The sequence below is a fragment of the Silene latifolia genome, chromosome 2 (assembly GCF_048544455.1).
Source record: "Silene latifolia isolate original U9 population chromosome 2, ASM4854445v1, whole genome shotgun sequence".
Taxonomy (NCBI): domain Eukaryota; kingdom Viridiplantae; phylum Streptophyta; class Magnoliopsida; order Caryophyllales; family Caryophyllaceae; genus Silene; species Silene latifolia.
In genome coordinates, this window is record NC_133527.1 from 188,549,525 (window position 1) to 188,562,555 (window position 13,031).

The following is a 13,031-nucleotide window of genomic DNA, read 5'->3' on the forward strand; positions in this document are numbered from 1 at the left end:
AAAATATACAAGTATAACATAACTTTTTCACATAAACAATAATTTACGTACATTAAAATATCAGCTGAGTAATTATAACGATAATATACTTACTCATTATATTAACTTAAGACGAAGGGGTAGGAAATATACCTCAATTGCTTCACTATTCGGAATACCCGTACCTATGCCTTCTCTAACTGGTTGTTATTTTCTTGTGTGTGCATGCATTTGCCATAGATTCACGTCCTATTTATAGCAAAACTAAGTCGGTTACAATAGTAACCTATCTAATACCTATACTTCTACGTGTAATTTTGACCAAATGAAACCTACAATTCCCCTACATGTTTACGTATGTTGCATGGCAACCATGCATTTTACCCCCTTTTTTTTTATTTCAATTCTTACATGTGTTAAAAAGTTAGTAAAATATTATAAATTTCTTAAAATATCTAGATATTTTAACTTATGGGTTATTTTCTTTGAGATAGGTCTAGTAAAAATTCTACGGGTGAAGTTATTATTAAGTCGGATTCCGACCGAACTATTTTATTCTTATTCTAGGGTCTTACTTGTACTAGGTTACTATGTCTTTCGAATTTTATTAGGTCAATATCTCCCTCTAGGATGGATTCATTTCATTTGTGTACCTTTTTTTGACTTTACTAGATAAAAATTCTTTCCCTTTTCGAATAACTATTTTTCTCAAATAAGATAATTTTATTTGGGGTATCACATTCTACCCCCCTTAAAATAAGTTTCGTCCTCGAAACTTGGATCATTACCTTATTGGAACAAATAAGGGTATCGTATTTGCATTTCTTGTTCTGTTTCCCAAGTTGCTTCTGTGTCATCATGATGTGACCACAAAACCTTCACTAGTGGAATAACCTTGTTTCGAAGAGCCTTTTCCTTGTGATCTAAAATTTGAATCGGTTTCTCCTCGTAGGTTAAGTCATCCCTAACTCGCACTGGAGGTAAGTTAATGACGTGACTCGGGTCGGGGATATACTTTCTTAGGAGTAACACGTGAAAAACATCTTGGATTCTAAAAAGTTCTATTGGAAGGGATAGTCTATAGACAAGATTTCTAGCTCTATCAATTATCTCAAATGGTCCTATGTACCTCAGTTTCCTCTGTTTCCCGAATCTAATAACGTTTTTTTTTTTTTTTTTTTTTTTACCTTAAGAAAAATTGAATCACCTACTTGAAATACCACTTGTCGTCTTTAAGGATAGCTTAACTACTTTGAACAGTTCCCCTTTTCCCTTATATGATTTTCACTTTGTTTGAGGTTTCCTGGTTTGATCCAATGACCCTCAATTCATCAATATCACTTCAATATATTAGGGGATCTACATTTTCTCTCATATAAAACCTTGAAAGCATCCATTCCAATGCTAGAACGATAATCATTATTGTATGAAAATTCTATCAAGGGCAAATATTGTTCCCAAGACCCCTGAATTTCTAGAACACATGCTCTCAACAATTCCTCTAAAGTTTGAATTGTTCTCTGGGTTTGTATATTGGTTTATGGGTGAAAAGTATTGCTATAGTTCAAATGAGTACCAATGGCATTTTGGAAACTTTACCAAAATTTTGCTAAAAAGTTTGTGTCACGATCCGACACAATGGTTTTGGGAACTTCGTGTAATCCAACAATTTCTTTTATATATTTCTTTGCCAACTGTTCCGAGTTCCACGTGGTTTTGATTGCTAAACAAAAGCTTGCCTTTTTGGTTAGTCGGTCTAAATCACCCATATCTCATTCATTCCTTTTGGCGTCAAAGACAATATTGTCACAAAGTTCATTCTTATCGACTCCCATTTCTATGATGGAATGTCTAAAGGCTGTAAAAGTCGTCCTCTCCTTTGACGTTCAATTTTCGCTTGCTGACTAGTTAGACATTTTGTGACAAATTCTAACATCTCGTACCTTCCTATGATGTCATCACATATGTCAAATGTTTTTATACAACTAATTCCCTTAAAAGGTGTACTGACATAAGGTACATGAGTATTATTTTCTCCTTCATTCAAAATTTCCACTATTAGGTACACTCACTGCTTTCACAATCATAAAACCCGTCATCATACATAATAAGTCAAACTATTTTTTTATTCTAATCCCGTATCTTTTTAAATCTTCTAAACATACAATACTAGTTAACTAAATCTAATTTCCTCTATCATCATATTGAATCCCGAATTTTCTAACTAGGGGTAGGTAAACTACAAAACAGTTACCACTAAGTGCCTTTACTACCACATATGTCCTACAAAGGGGGTATTGAATTTCTATATTACAATCCATGAGAAACTTCGACTATTTTACCTCATCTCATGCAAACCTACCTTAAAATCCAATAGCATTTTCTAATTTGTCCAAGACACAACGTACTTCTGTGTAGAAGCGCCACTGTACAACCAAGCTTATATGTCAAGGAATAAGAGCGCTGAATATTAAGTTCAAACCAATTTCCTCTGCCTTTTCCTAATTTATACATTATCACTTTATATAACTTAATTTATTGATTGTATAAATAGACTGTCTACTTATTTACGGTTCCACCGACACTTACTGTTCACTGACGCTACAGTAATACAGTACCCACCGACACTTTTTTTTTTTTTTTTTTTTTTTAAATAAAAAAAATTCTATAAAAACCACAAAAATTAACCATTTTATCCACCCACTTCATTTACTTCTTATCCATAATCTCATAAAAATCTTCTTTCTAAATTATGGATAAATCATCCGGTAATTCATCCAATAAATCACCCGATATCTCTTCCGACGAGCTTTATAATTCCGTTACAAAGTCCCTTAATGAAGTGAAGACACTCATTAGCTTGCTAATGATACTAATATGTGTATTAGTAGCGATATTTGCAATAATTATAGTTTATATTACGAAATGAATAATTATTGCTTGTCCTCTCTTTGATCTTATCAGTCATGTTATTCATCTACGTGTTTTGTTTATTTTTAGAAGTTTGATTATCGCCTTAACAACTTGTCAAATAAACTACACATATTAATCATGTTTAAAAAGTTAAAAATAGGGTAACCTTTTTTTTTTTTTTTTTGGCTTTTATTAGAAATCGAACCTCCGACTTCTTAAACGATCAGAGATTCTTGGACCACTTAGGCTCCATTCCCAAGTTGACATCTCAACTACAAAATATTACGATATTGTCTTATGCTAATACTGTTTCAACATCGATCCTTCAAAACAGTAAATGGCCAGCTCATCTCAACTGGGCTCTTTCAATTTGGGTTTCATGAAATATCCAAATGTTCCCCAATTAAAACATCATAACTCTAATCCTTAATATTTTATTAATCCATAATTACTTAGTAACCTACATTAATAATGCCTAATACATCACTAATCCCACAAGATACCTTTAATCATGTCTACTATTCCATCTATAGATCCATGAAATAATGTAATCACCTGATATCATGATCTTATCATCTTAATCACAAATAACTTATAAAAGAAACAAAAAAAAAAAACATTCACTAATCTAATACTTTCTTTGAATCAAAACTTTATAATATCATTCAAGTCCTCAATCCAAAATATCTTCAAAATTCTAATAATTAACACTTTGTGATGCTCACTAATGACCTCCAACGACATTAATACAACATTCTCCATAACTGAAATAATTATTCACTTCAACATTTACAAGCCCCTAAAACTTTATATCTTCTAACCTCCAAATATTTTTTTTTTCCTAACATCCTCAATATATATAAGTTTGAAACCATAAAATTTCTGATCCAAACTTTAAAATTCTTTCTCCTTGTGTCTTCCGTATAAATGTTTCTAAAATTTGAACTCCATAAATGTACTTACATTGAATTCATCCTACTCAATTCCTTTTTTGTTTTCTCTCTTTTCCTATTTGCCTCCAATGGTAAGCTTGCCAAAAATCGCATTATTCACTTCCTTTCTATACTCCTAACTCTTGTCTCTCATTCCTCCATAAAGTTAGGCACAACCTTCTTCTTCCATAACAAATACGACAAACTCTTTTCTTTTCCTTTACAAGTCAGGATTCGAAAATCGTGATAGTCACTTAACTCAGTTTATCTATCCTACATATATCACACCTTCTTAGTTTATATAAACTACAAAAACCATCATCTTCTCGAACTCCCTCAGACATAATGTTTCACCATTCCTTTGTTAAAAAAACATCGACACTTGCTACGTCGTTGTCGTTAAGTGAATCTATTGCACTCTAATTTGGACTATATCCATCAATATTGGGTATTAAAATAAATTTATTATACCTCGATATTGTATTTTTCATGGTTCGGGAGTCTAAATGACTAAAGTATAGTACTTCCATTTCATTCTGCATTCATGGAATTAGACTCTATTTCTCACCCATCCTCTAATGTCTCTAACCTTGTGACATAACAGTAAAACTGAACCTAGTAGTTCTTTATACTTTTTTTTTTTTTCTTATGTAACCTATGATCTTAAAAGTGTGCACGGATATAGAAAGATATGTCCCCAAGGACCGTATCAAATAGTGCACTAACGATAAATACTAAAAGGACACAAAAATAATATCATAAAGTCAAATAAGGTAATCAATTAAGTTAACAAGCAAATAAACAAGATAAAATCCTATAAGCTATCCATGATTCCTAGGACGTCTACCCATCTCTCGGTCAATTTTTTTTTTATCCAAATAATTTATTAAATAATTTGTTTTTCATTCTTTAGCCTAAGCTTTGATACCACTTTTGTAACGCCCCGTAAACAACAGGAGTACAAAATGGTATATTTATTAATAGCAGCGGAAATTACAGAGCGTTACCGCCGTATTTCCCCATACAGAGAAATACAAGGCTTACGTTATTTTTCAGTACAACCAAATGACTAGTAACAAGTCATATTGATAAGATTATATTATTATGATACATTATTTTTATTCTATTTTCTTGCGTCAACCTCACTCATGCCCTTCCCTGTTTCCTGTACCTGAAAAAGATTAATAAAATAAAGGGTCAACCAACCACAGGTTGAGTATATTTCCCATAACCTCCAACTCAAATTAATATAACTCGGGTCATTATTATTGAACAGGGCCACATTACGGAGTCGAGACTCCCTTAGGCTATGCCCTCCTCCGTGTACACAGGATAACCATTTTTTTTTTCTCTTTTTCTCTTTTTCCTTTTTCTTTTTCTTTCTTTTTTCTTTTTATCCGGATATATATATAACGGGGCAGAGCCAATTGCCGAGCCCCCTGCCGAGCCCACTTCAGAGCTCACATCCATGTACACGGGATAAAATAATAATGTGGTCCGGTCCCTTCCAATAATAATGTCCCAGATGGTACATTGGCCAAATGTACATCTTAGCAATGGTATTTTAATATTAACATTATCATGTGAGCATTATAACGTCAATTATTAACACAAACAAGCATTACCAGTCATATCTCACGTAAACCACACTACATAAAATATACAAGTATAACATAACTTTTTCACATAAACAATAATTTACGTACATTAAAATATCAGCTGAGTAATTATAACGATAATATACTTACTCATTATATTAACTTAAGACGAAGGGGTAGGAAATATACCTCAATTGCTTCACTATTCGGAATACCCGTACCTATGCCTTCTCTAACTGGTTGTTATTTTCTTGTGTGTGCATGCATTTGCCATAGATTCACGTCCTATTTATAGCAAAACTAAGTCGGTTACAATAGTAACCTATCTAATACCTATACTTCCTTTTGTAACGCCCCGTAAACAACAGGAGTACAAAATGGTATATTTTATTAATAGCAGCGGAAATTACAGAGCGTTACCGCCGTATTTCCTCATACAGGAAAATACAAGGCTTACATTATTTTTCAGTACAACCAAATATCTAGTAACAGTCTTATTGATAATATTATATTATTATGATACATTATCCTTATTCTATTTTCTTGCGTCAACCTCACTCATGCCCCTCCATGTTTCCTGTACCTGAAAAAGATTAATAAAATAAAGGGTCAACCAACCACCGGTTGAGTATATTTCCCATAACCTCCAACTCAAATTAATATAACTCGGGTCATTATTATTGAACAGGGCCACATTACGGAGTCGAGACTCCCTTAGGCTATGCCCTCCTCCGTGTACACAGGATAACCATTTTTTTTTCTCTTTTTCTCTTTTTTTTCTTTTCCTTTTTCTTTTTTTTTTCTATCCGGATATTTATATATAACGGGGCGGAGCCAATTGCCGAGCCCACTTCAGAGCTCACATCCATGTACACGGGATAAAATAATAATGTGGTCCGGTCCCTTCCAATAATAATGTCCCAGATGATACATTGGCCAAATGTACATCTTAGCAATGGTATTTTAATATTAACATTATCATGTGAGCATTATAACGTCAATTATTAACACAAACAAGATTACCACGTCATATCTCACGTAAACCACACTACATAAAATATACAAGTATAACATAACTTTTTCACATAAACAATAATTTACGTACATTAAAATATCAGCTGAGTAATTATAACGATAATATACTTACTCATTATATTAACTTAAGACGAAGGGGTAGGAAATATACCTCAATTGCTTCACTATTCGGAATACCCGTACCTATGCCTTCTCTAACTGGTTGTTATTTTCTTGTGTGTGCATGCATTTGCCATAGATTCACGTCCTATTTATAGCAAAACTAAGTCGGTTACAATAGTAACCTATCTAATACCTATACTTCTACGTGTAATTTTGACCAAATGAAACCTACAATTCCCCTACATGTTTACGTATGTTGCATGGCAACCATGCATTTTACCCCCTTTTTTTTTATTTCAATTCTTACATGTGTTAAAAAGTTAGTAAAATATTATAAATTTCTTAAAATATCTAGATATTTTAACTTATGGGTTATTTTCTTTGAGATAGGTCTAGTAAAAATTCTACGGGTGAAGTTATTATTAAGTCGGATTCCGACCGAACTATTTTATTCTTATTCTAGGGTCTTACTTGTACTAGGTTACTATGTCTTTCGAATTTTATTAGGTCAATATCTCCCTCTAGGATGGATTCATTTCATTTGTGTACCTTTCTTGACTTTACTAGATAAAAATTCTTTCCCTTTTCGAATAACTATTTTTCTCAAATAAGATAACTTTATTTGGGGTATCACATTCTACCCCCCTTAAAATAAGTTTCGTCCTCGAAACTTGGATCATTACCTTATTGGAACAAATAAGGGTATCGTATTTGCATTTCTTGTTCTGTTTCCCAAGTTGCTTCTGTGTCATCATGATGTGACCACAAAACCTTCACTAGTGGAATAACCTTGTTTCGAAGAGCCTTTTCCTTGTGATCTAAAATTTGAATCGGTTTCTCCTCGTAGGTTAAGTCATCCCTAACTCGCACTGGAGGTAAGTTAATGACGTGACTCGGGTCGGGGATATACTTTCTTAGGAGTGACACATGAAAAACGTCATGGATTCTAGAAAGTTCTATCGGAAGGGATAATCTATAGGCAACATCTCCAACTCGCTCCACTATCTCAAATGGTCCTATGTATCTTGGACTCAATTTTCTCTGTTTCCCGAATCTAATAACCCCCTTTGTACCTTTGTAGGTGATACCTTGAGGAAAACCGAATCTCCTACTTTGAATTCCACTTGTCGTCTCTTAGGGTCAGCATAACTCTTTTGACGACTCTGAGCAGTTCTCATTTTCCCTTGTATGAACTTTATCTTATCTGTGGTCTCTTGAATCAGATCTGGTCCAATGATCCTCGACTCATCAATATCGCTCCAACATATTGGAGATCTACATTTCCTCCCATACAAGGCCTCAAAAGGAGCCATTCCAATGCTAGCATGGTAACTGTTATTATACGAGAACTCTATCAAGGGCAAATGTTGTTCCTAAGACCCCTGGAATTCTTGGACACATGCCCTCAACAAATCCTCTAGGGTTTGAATTTTTCTCTCTGTCTATCCATCGGTCTGTGGATGGAAAGCCGTGCTAAAGTTCAAATGAGTTCCTAGGGCATTTTGAAAACTTTTCCAAAATTTTGCTAAAAAGTTTGTGTCACGATCCGACACAATGGTTTTGGGAACTCCGTGTAATCTAACAATTTCCTTTATGTATTTCTTTGCCAACTGTTCTGAGTTCCATGTTGTTTTTGTTGCTAAAAAGTGTGCGCTCTTGGTTAATCGGTCCACAATTACCCATATCTCATTCATTCCCCGGGTCATCGGAGGTAGTCCTGTCACAAAATCCATTGCTATTGACTCCCATTTCCAGGTGGGAACATCTAAAGGCTGCAAAAGTCCTCCTGGCCTTTGATGTTCGATTTTTACTTGTTGACAGGTTAAACATTTTGCGACGAATTAGGCAACCTCCTGTTTCATATTACTCCACCAAAACATTTTGCGGAGGTCCTTGTACATTTTGTTCCCCCCTGGATGAATCGAATATCGCGTGTTGTGAGCTTCCTCTAAAATCTTTTTCTTAAGGGTTTCATTATTAGGTACACACAACCGATCTTGAAACCAAAGTGACCCATCATTTTGGATGATGAACCCAGGGGATTTCCCTATCTCTACGTTCCTCCGAATCTTTTCTAATTGGGGGTCCACTTGCACACCTTTCTCTGAGATAACGTGTCCTAAGAAAACAACTTTGTCTAACCAAAACTCGCATTTCTTCAGCTTAGCATATAGCTTATTCTCCCGCAACGTCTCTAAGACTATTCTCAGATGTTTACCATGCTCCTCTTTGGTTTTGGAATAGACCAGGATGTCATCAATGAAAACAACCACAAATTTGTCCAAGTATGGCCTGAAGACTCTATTCATGAGATCCATGAAGACTGCGGGGGCATTGGTAAGACCAAAAGGCATAACTACAAACTCATAATGCCCATATCGAGTCCTAAAGGCTGTTTTTGGAATATCTTCGGGTTTTATCCTCAATTGGTGGTATCCTGATCGCAGGTCAATTTTGGAGAATACGGTACTCATTTGAACTATGCCCTCCTCCGTGTACACATGAGTACAAAATGGTATATTTATTAATAGCAGCGGAAATTACAGAGCGTTACCGCCGTATTTCCCCATACAGAGAAATACAAGGCTTACGTTATTTTTCAGTACAACCAAATAACTAGTAACAAGTCTTATTGATAAGATTATATTATTATGATACATTATTCTCATTCTATTTTCTTGCGTCAACCTCACTCATGCCCTTCCCTGTTTCCTGTACCTGAAAAAGATTAATAAAATAAAGGGTCAACCAACCACAGGTTGAGTATATTTCCCATAACCTCCAACTCAAATTAATATAATTTGGGTCATTATTATTGAACAGAGCCACATTACGGAGCCGAGACTCCCTTAGGCTATGCCCTCCTCCGTGTACACAGGATAACCATCTTTTTCTCTTTTTTTTCTTTTTCTTTTTCTTTTTCTCTTTTTCTTTCTTTCTTTTTATCCGGATATAACGGGGCGGAGCCAATTGTCGAGCCCCCTGCCGAGCCCACTTTAGAGCTCACATCCATGTGCACGGGATAAAATAATAATGTGGTTCGGTCCCTTCCAATAATAATGTCCCTGATGATACATTGGCCAAATGTACATCTTAGCAGTGGTATTTTAACATTAACATTATCATGTGAGCATTATAACGTCAATTATTAATACAGACAGTACCACAGTCATATCTCACGTAAACCACATTACGTAAAATATACAAGTATAACATAACTTTATCACATAAACAATAATTCACGTACATTATAATATCAGTTAAGTAATTATAACGGTAATATACTTACTCATTATATTAACTTAAGACGATTAGACGAAGGGGTAGGAAATATACCTCTTATAATAGTACTACTATTCCAAATGCTCGTCCTTATGCTCTAAATGGCTAGTTGGTTATTTTTGTTGTGTGTGTATGGATTTGCCATGGACTTCACGTCCTTTTATAGTGAGAATTAAGTCGGTTGCAATAGTACCCTATTTCTACCTATGCATCTACGTGGGATTTCACCTTGCCAAATAAAAGCTACATGCCATGCTATGTTTGTACGTGGTATGTCTAGCTACCATGTATGCTTTCTTCCCCTTTTTTTTAAAAAAATTTTGACATGTGATAAAAAGCTAGTAAAATATTACAAATCTCATAAAATATCTAGATATTTTACTTTACGGGTTATTTTCTTTGAGATAGGTCTAATAAAAATTCTACGGGTGAAGTTATTATTAAGTCGGATTTCGATCAAACTATTTTTTTCTTATTCTAGGGTCTTACTTGTATTAGGTTACTACCTCTTTCGAATTTTATTAAGTCAATATCTCCCTCTATGATGGATTCCTTTCATTTGTGTACCTTCTCGTCCCTAATAAATAAAATTCTTTCCCCTTTCAAACAAAGAATTTTCTTAAATCGACTAAATAATAAAATTTTACTCGGGGTATCACATTCTACCCCCCTTAAAATAAGTTTCGTCCTCGAAACTTGGATCATTACCTTATTGCAACAAATAAGGATATCAACTCCGCATTTCCTGTTCTGTTTCCCAAGTCGCCTCTGTCTCACTTTTACAAGTGGAATAACTTTGTAATGTAGAGCCTTCTCTTTATAGTCTAAAATTTGAACCGGTTTGTCTTCTTAGGTTAGGTTCTCTCTAATTCGCACTTGGGTAAGTTAATGATGTGACTAAGGTAGGGAATATACTTTATTAAGAGTACAAGTACACGTTAAAACATCATGGATTCTAAAAATTCTATTGGAAGGGATAGTCTATAGGCAACATTTTCAACTCGCTCCACTATCTCAAATGGTCCTATATATCTTGGACTCAATTTTCTCTATTGCTCGAATTTACTAAACCCCGTCGTAGGTGAGACCTCAAGGAAAACCAAATCACCTACTTGTTCCACTAGTCGTCTCTTAAGTACATCATAACTCCTTTGACAACTTTGAGCAGCTCTCATCTTCTATGGCATAGTTTTCACTTTATCCATGGGTTATCGAATCAAATATGGTACAATGACCCTTGATTCATCAATATCACTCCAATATTTTGGAGATATACAGTTTCTCCCATACAAAACCTCAAAATGAGTCATTTCAATACTAGCATGATAATTATTATATGAAACTTGATCAAGGGCAAATGTTGTTTTCAAGACTCCTGCAATTTTCAGAACACATACTCCTAACAAATATAGGTTACTTCTCCAATTAATCTTGTTACTTACACACTAACAAATATGTGTTAGGTTTTTGTTCCATAAAGAGCTTATCTGGTGGTATTCACGGAAACCATAAACATTGCCAAATTTGTAAAAGTAATCAACCCATGTTTGGTAATAAGTGTCTTTTTGTATGAGAAAACTCTTTTCCAAGGAAATCAAAAGCTTCCTTCTCAATTTAAATGAGTAAACCATTTTTTTTTCTGAAGTGTATAAGGTTTGTTGAAAGTTTGGAAAGCCATTTTCAAAAGTTAAAATATTTTCGAAATGTTTCTTTCAAAGATGGGTCTTCTTAAGTCACAGTGAACTACACGGTTGTTTTTTGTACTTAGACAATAACCCAAATTTAAATGATCTCTTATAACACCATGACTCAATCTATGACTTTTTTCATCTTTGATCGTCCTTGTGCAATCTTCTTTGACAATTAGAGCTCTTGAGCTATAAGATTAAAACTTAAGAGGCACACAATTAACTAAACAATGAGATTAATTTGTCTTAGGGCATCATCAATACTTAACTAATCAAATTGGGTCCCAACATCTCTGTTTGCCCAACGGTTTATAGGCGAAAGGCAACGCTAAAGTTCAATTGAGTTCCTAGGGCATTTTGAAAACTTTTTCAAAATTTTGCCAAAAAGTTTGTGTCACGATCTGACACAATGGTTTTGGGAACTCCGTGTAATCCAACAATTTCTTTTATATATTTCTTTGACAACTATTCTGAGTTCTACGTGGTTTTGATTGCTAAAGTGTGCACTTTTGGTTAGTCGATCTAAATCGCCCATATCTCATTCATTCCTTTTGGTGTCAAAGGAAACGTTGTCACAAAGTTCACTCTTATCGAGTCCCATTTCTATGATGAAATGTCTAAAGGCTGTAAAAGTCGTCCTTGCTTTTGACGTTCAATTTTCGCCTGCTGGCAGGTTGGACATTTTGCAACGAATTCTAGCGCCTCGTACTTTCCTATGACGTCATCACATATGTCAAATATTTTTATACAACTAATTCCCTTAAAAGGTGTACTAATATAAGGTACATGAGTATTATTTTCTCCTTCTTTTAAAATTTCCCCTATTAGGTACACTCATTGCTCTCACAATCATAATATCCACCATCGTAATAAATCAAACCATGCAATTTTTCTATTCTCATATCTTTTTTTAAAATCTTCAAAATATGCAATACTAGTTAACCAGATCTAATTTCTTTTATCGTCATTTTGAATCCCGAATTGTCTAACTATGGGTAGGCAAATAACAAAGCATTTACCACTAAGTGGCTCTACTACCACATATGTCTTACAAAGGGGATATTGAATTCCTAATATTACAATCCATGAGAAACTTCGACTATTTTACCTCATCTCATGCAAACCTGCCTTTCTCTTTTATCTAGATGAAAATCCAATAGTCTTTCCTAGTTTGTCCAAGAATCAACCAACTTCTGGTTAAAGGCGTCACTGTATAGCTTAGCTTCTATGCCTAGGAATAGGCGCACTGAATATTAAGTCTAAACCAATTTCCTCCGCCTTTTCCTAATTTATACATTATCACTTTATATAACTTAATTGATTGATTGCATAAATAGACTGTCTACTTATTTACGGTTCCACCGACACTTACTGTTCACTGACGCAACAGTACCCACTGACGCTACAGTAGTACAGTACCCACCGACATTTTTTTTTTTTTTTTTTTTTTTTTTTTTTCTATAAACACCACAAAAATTAACCATTTTATCCACCCACTTCAT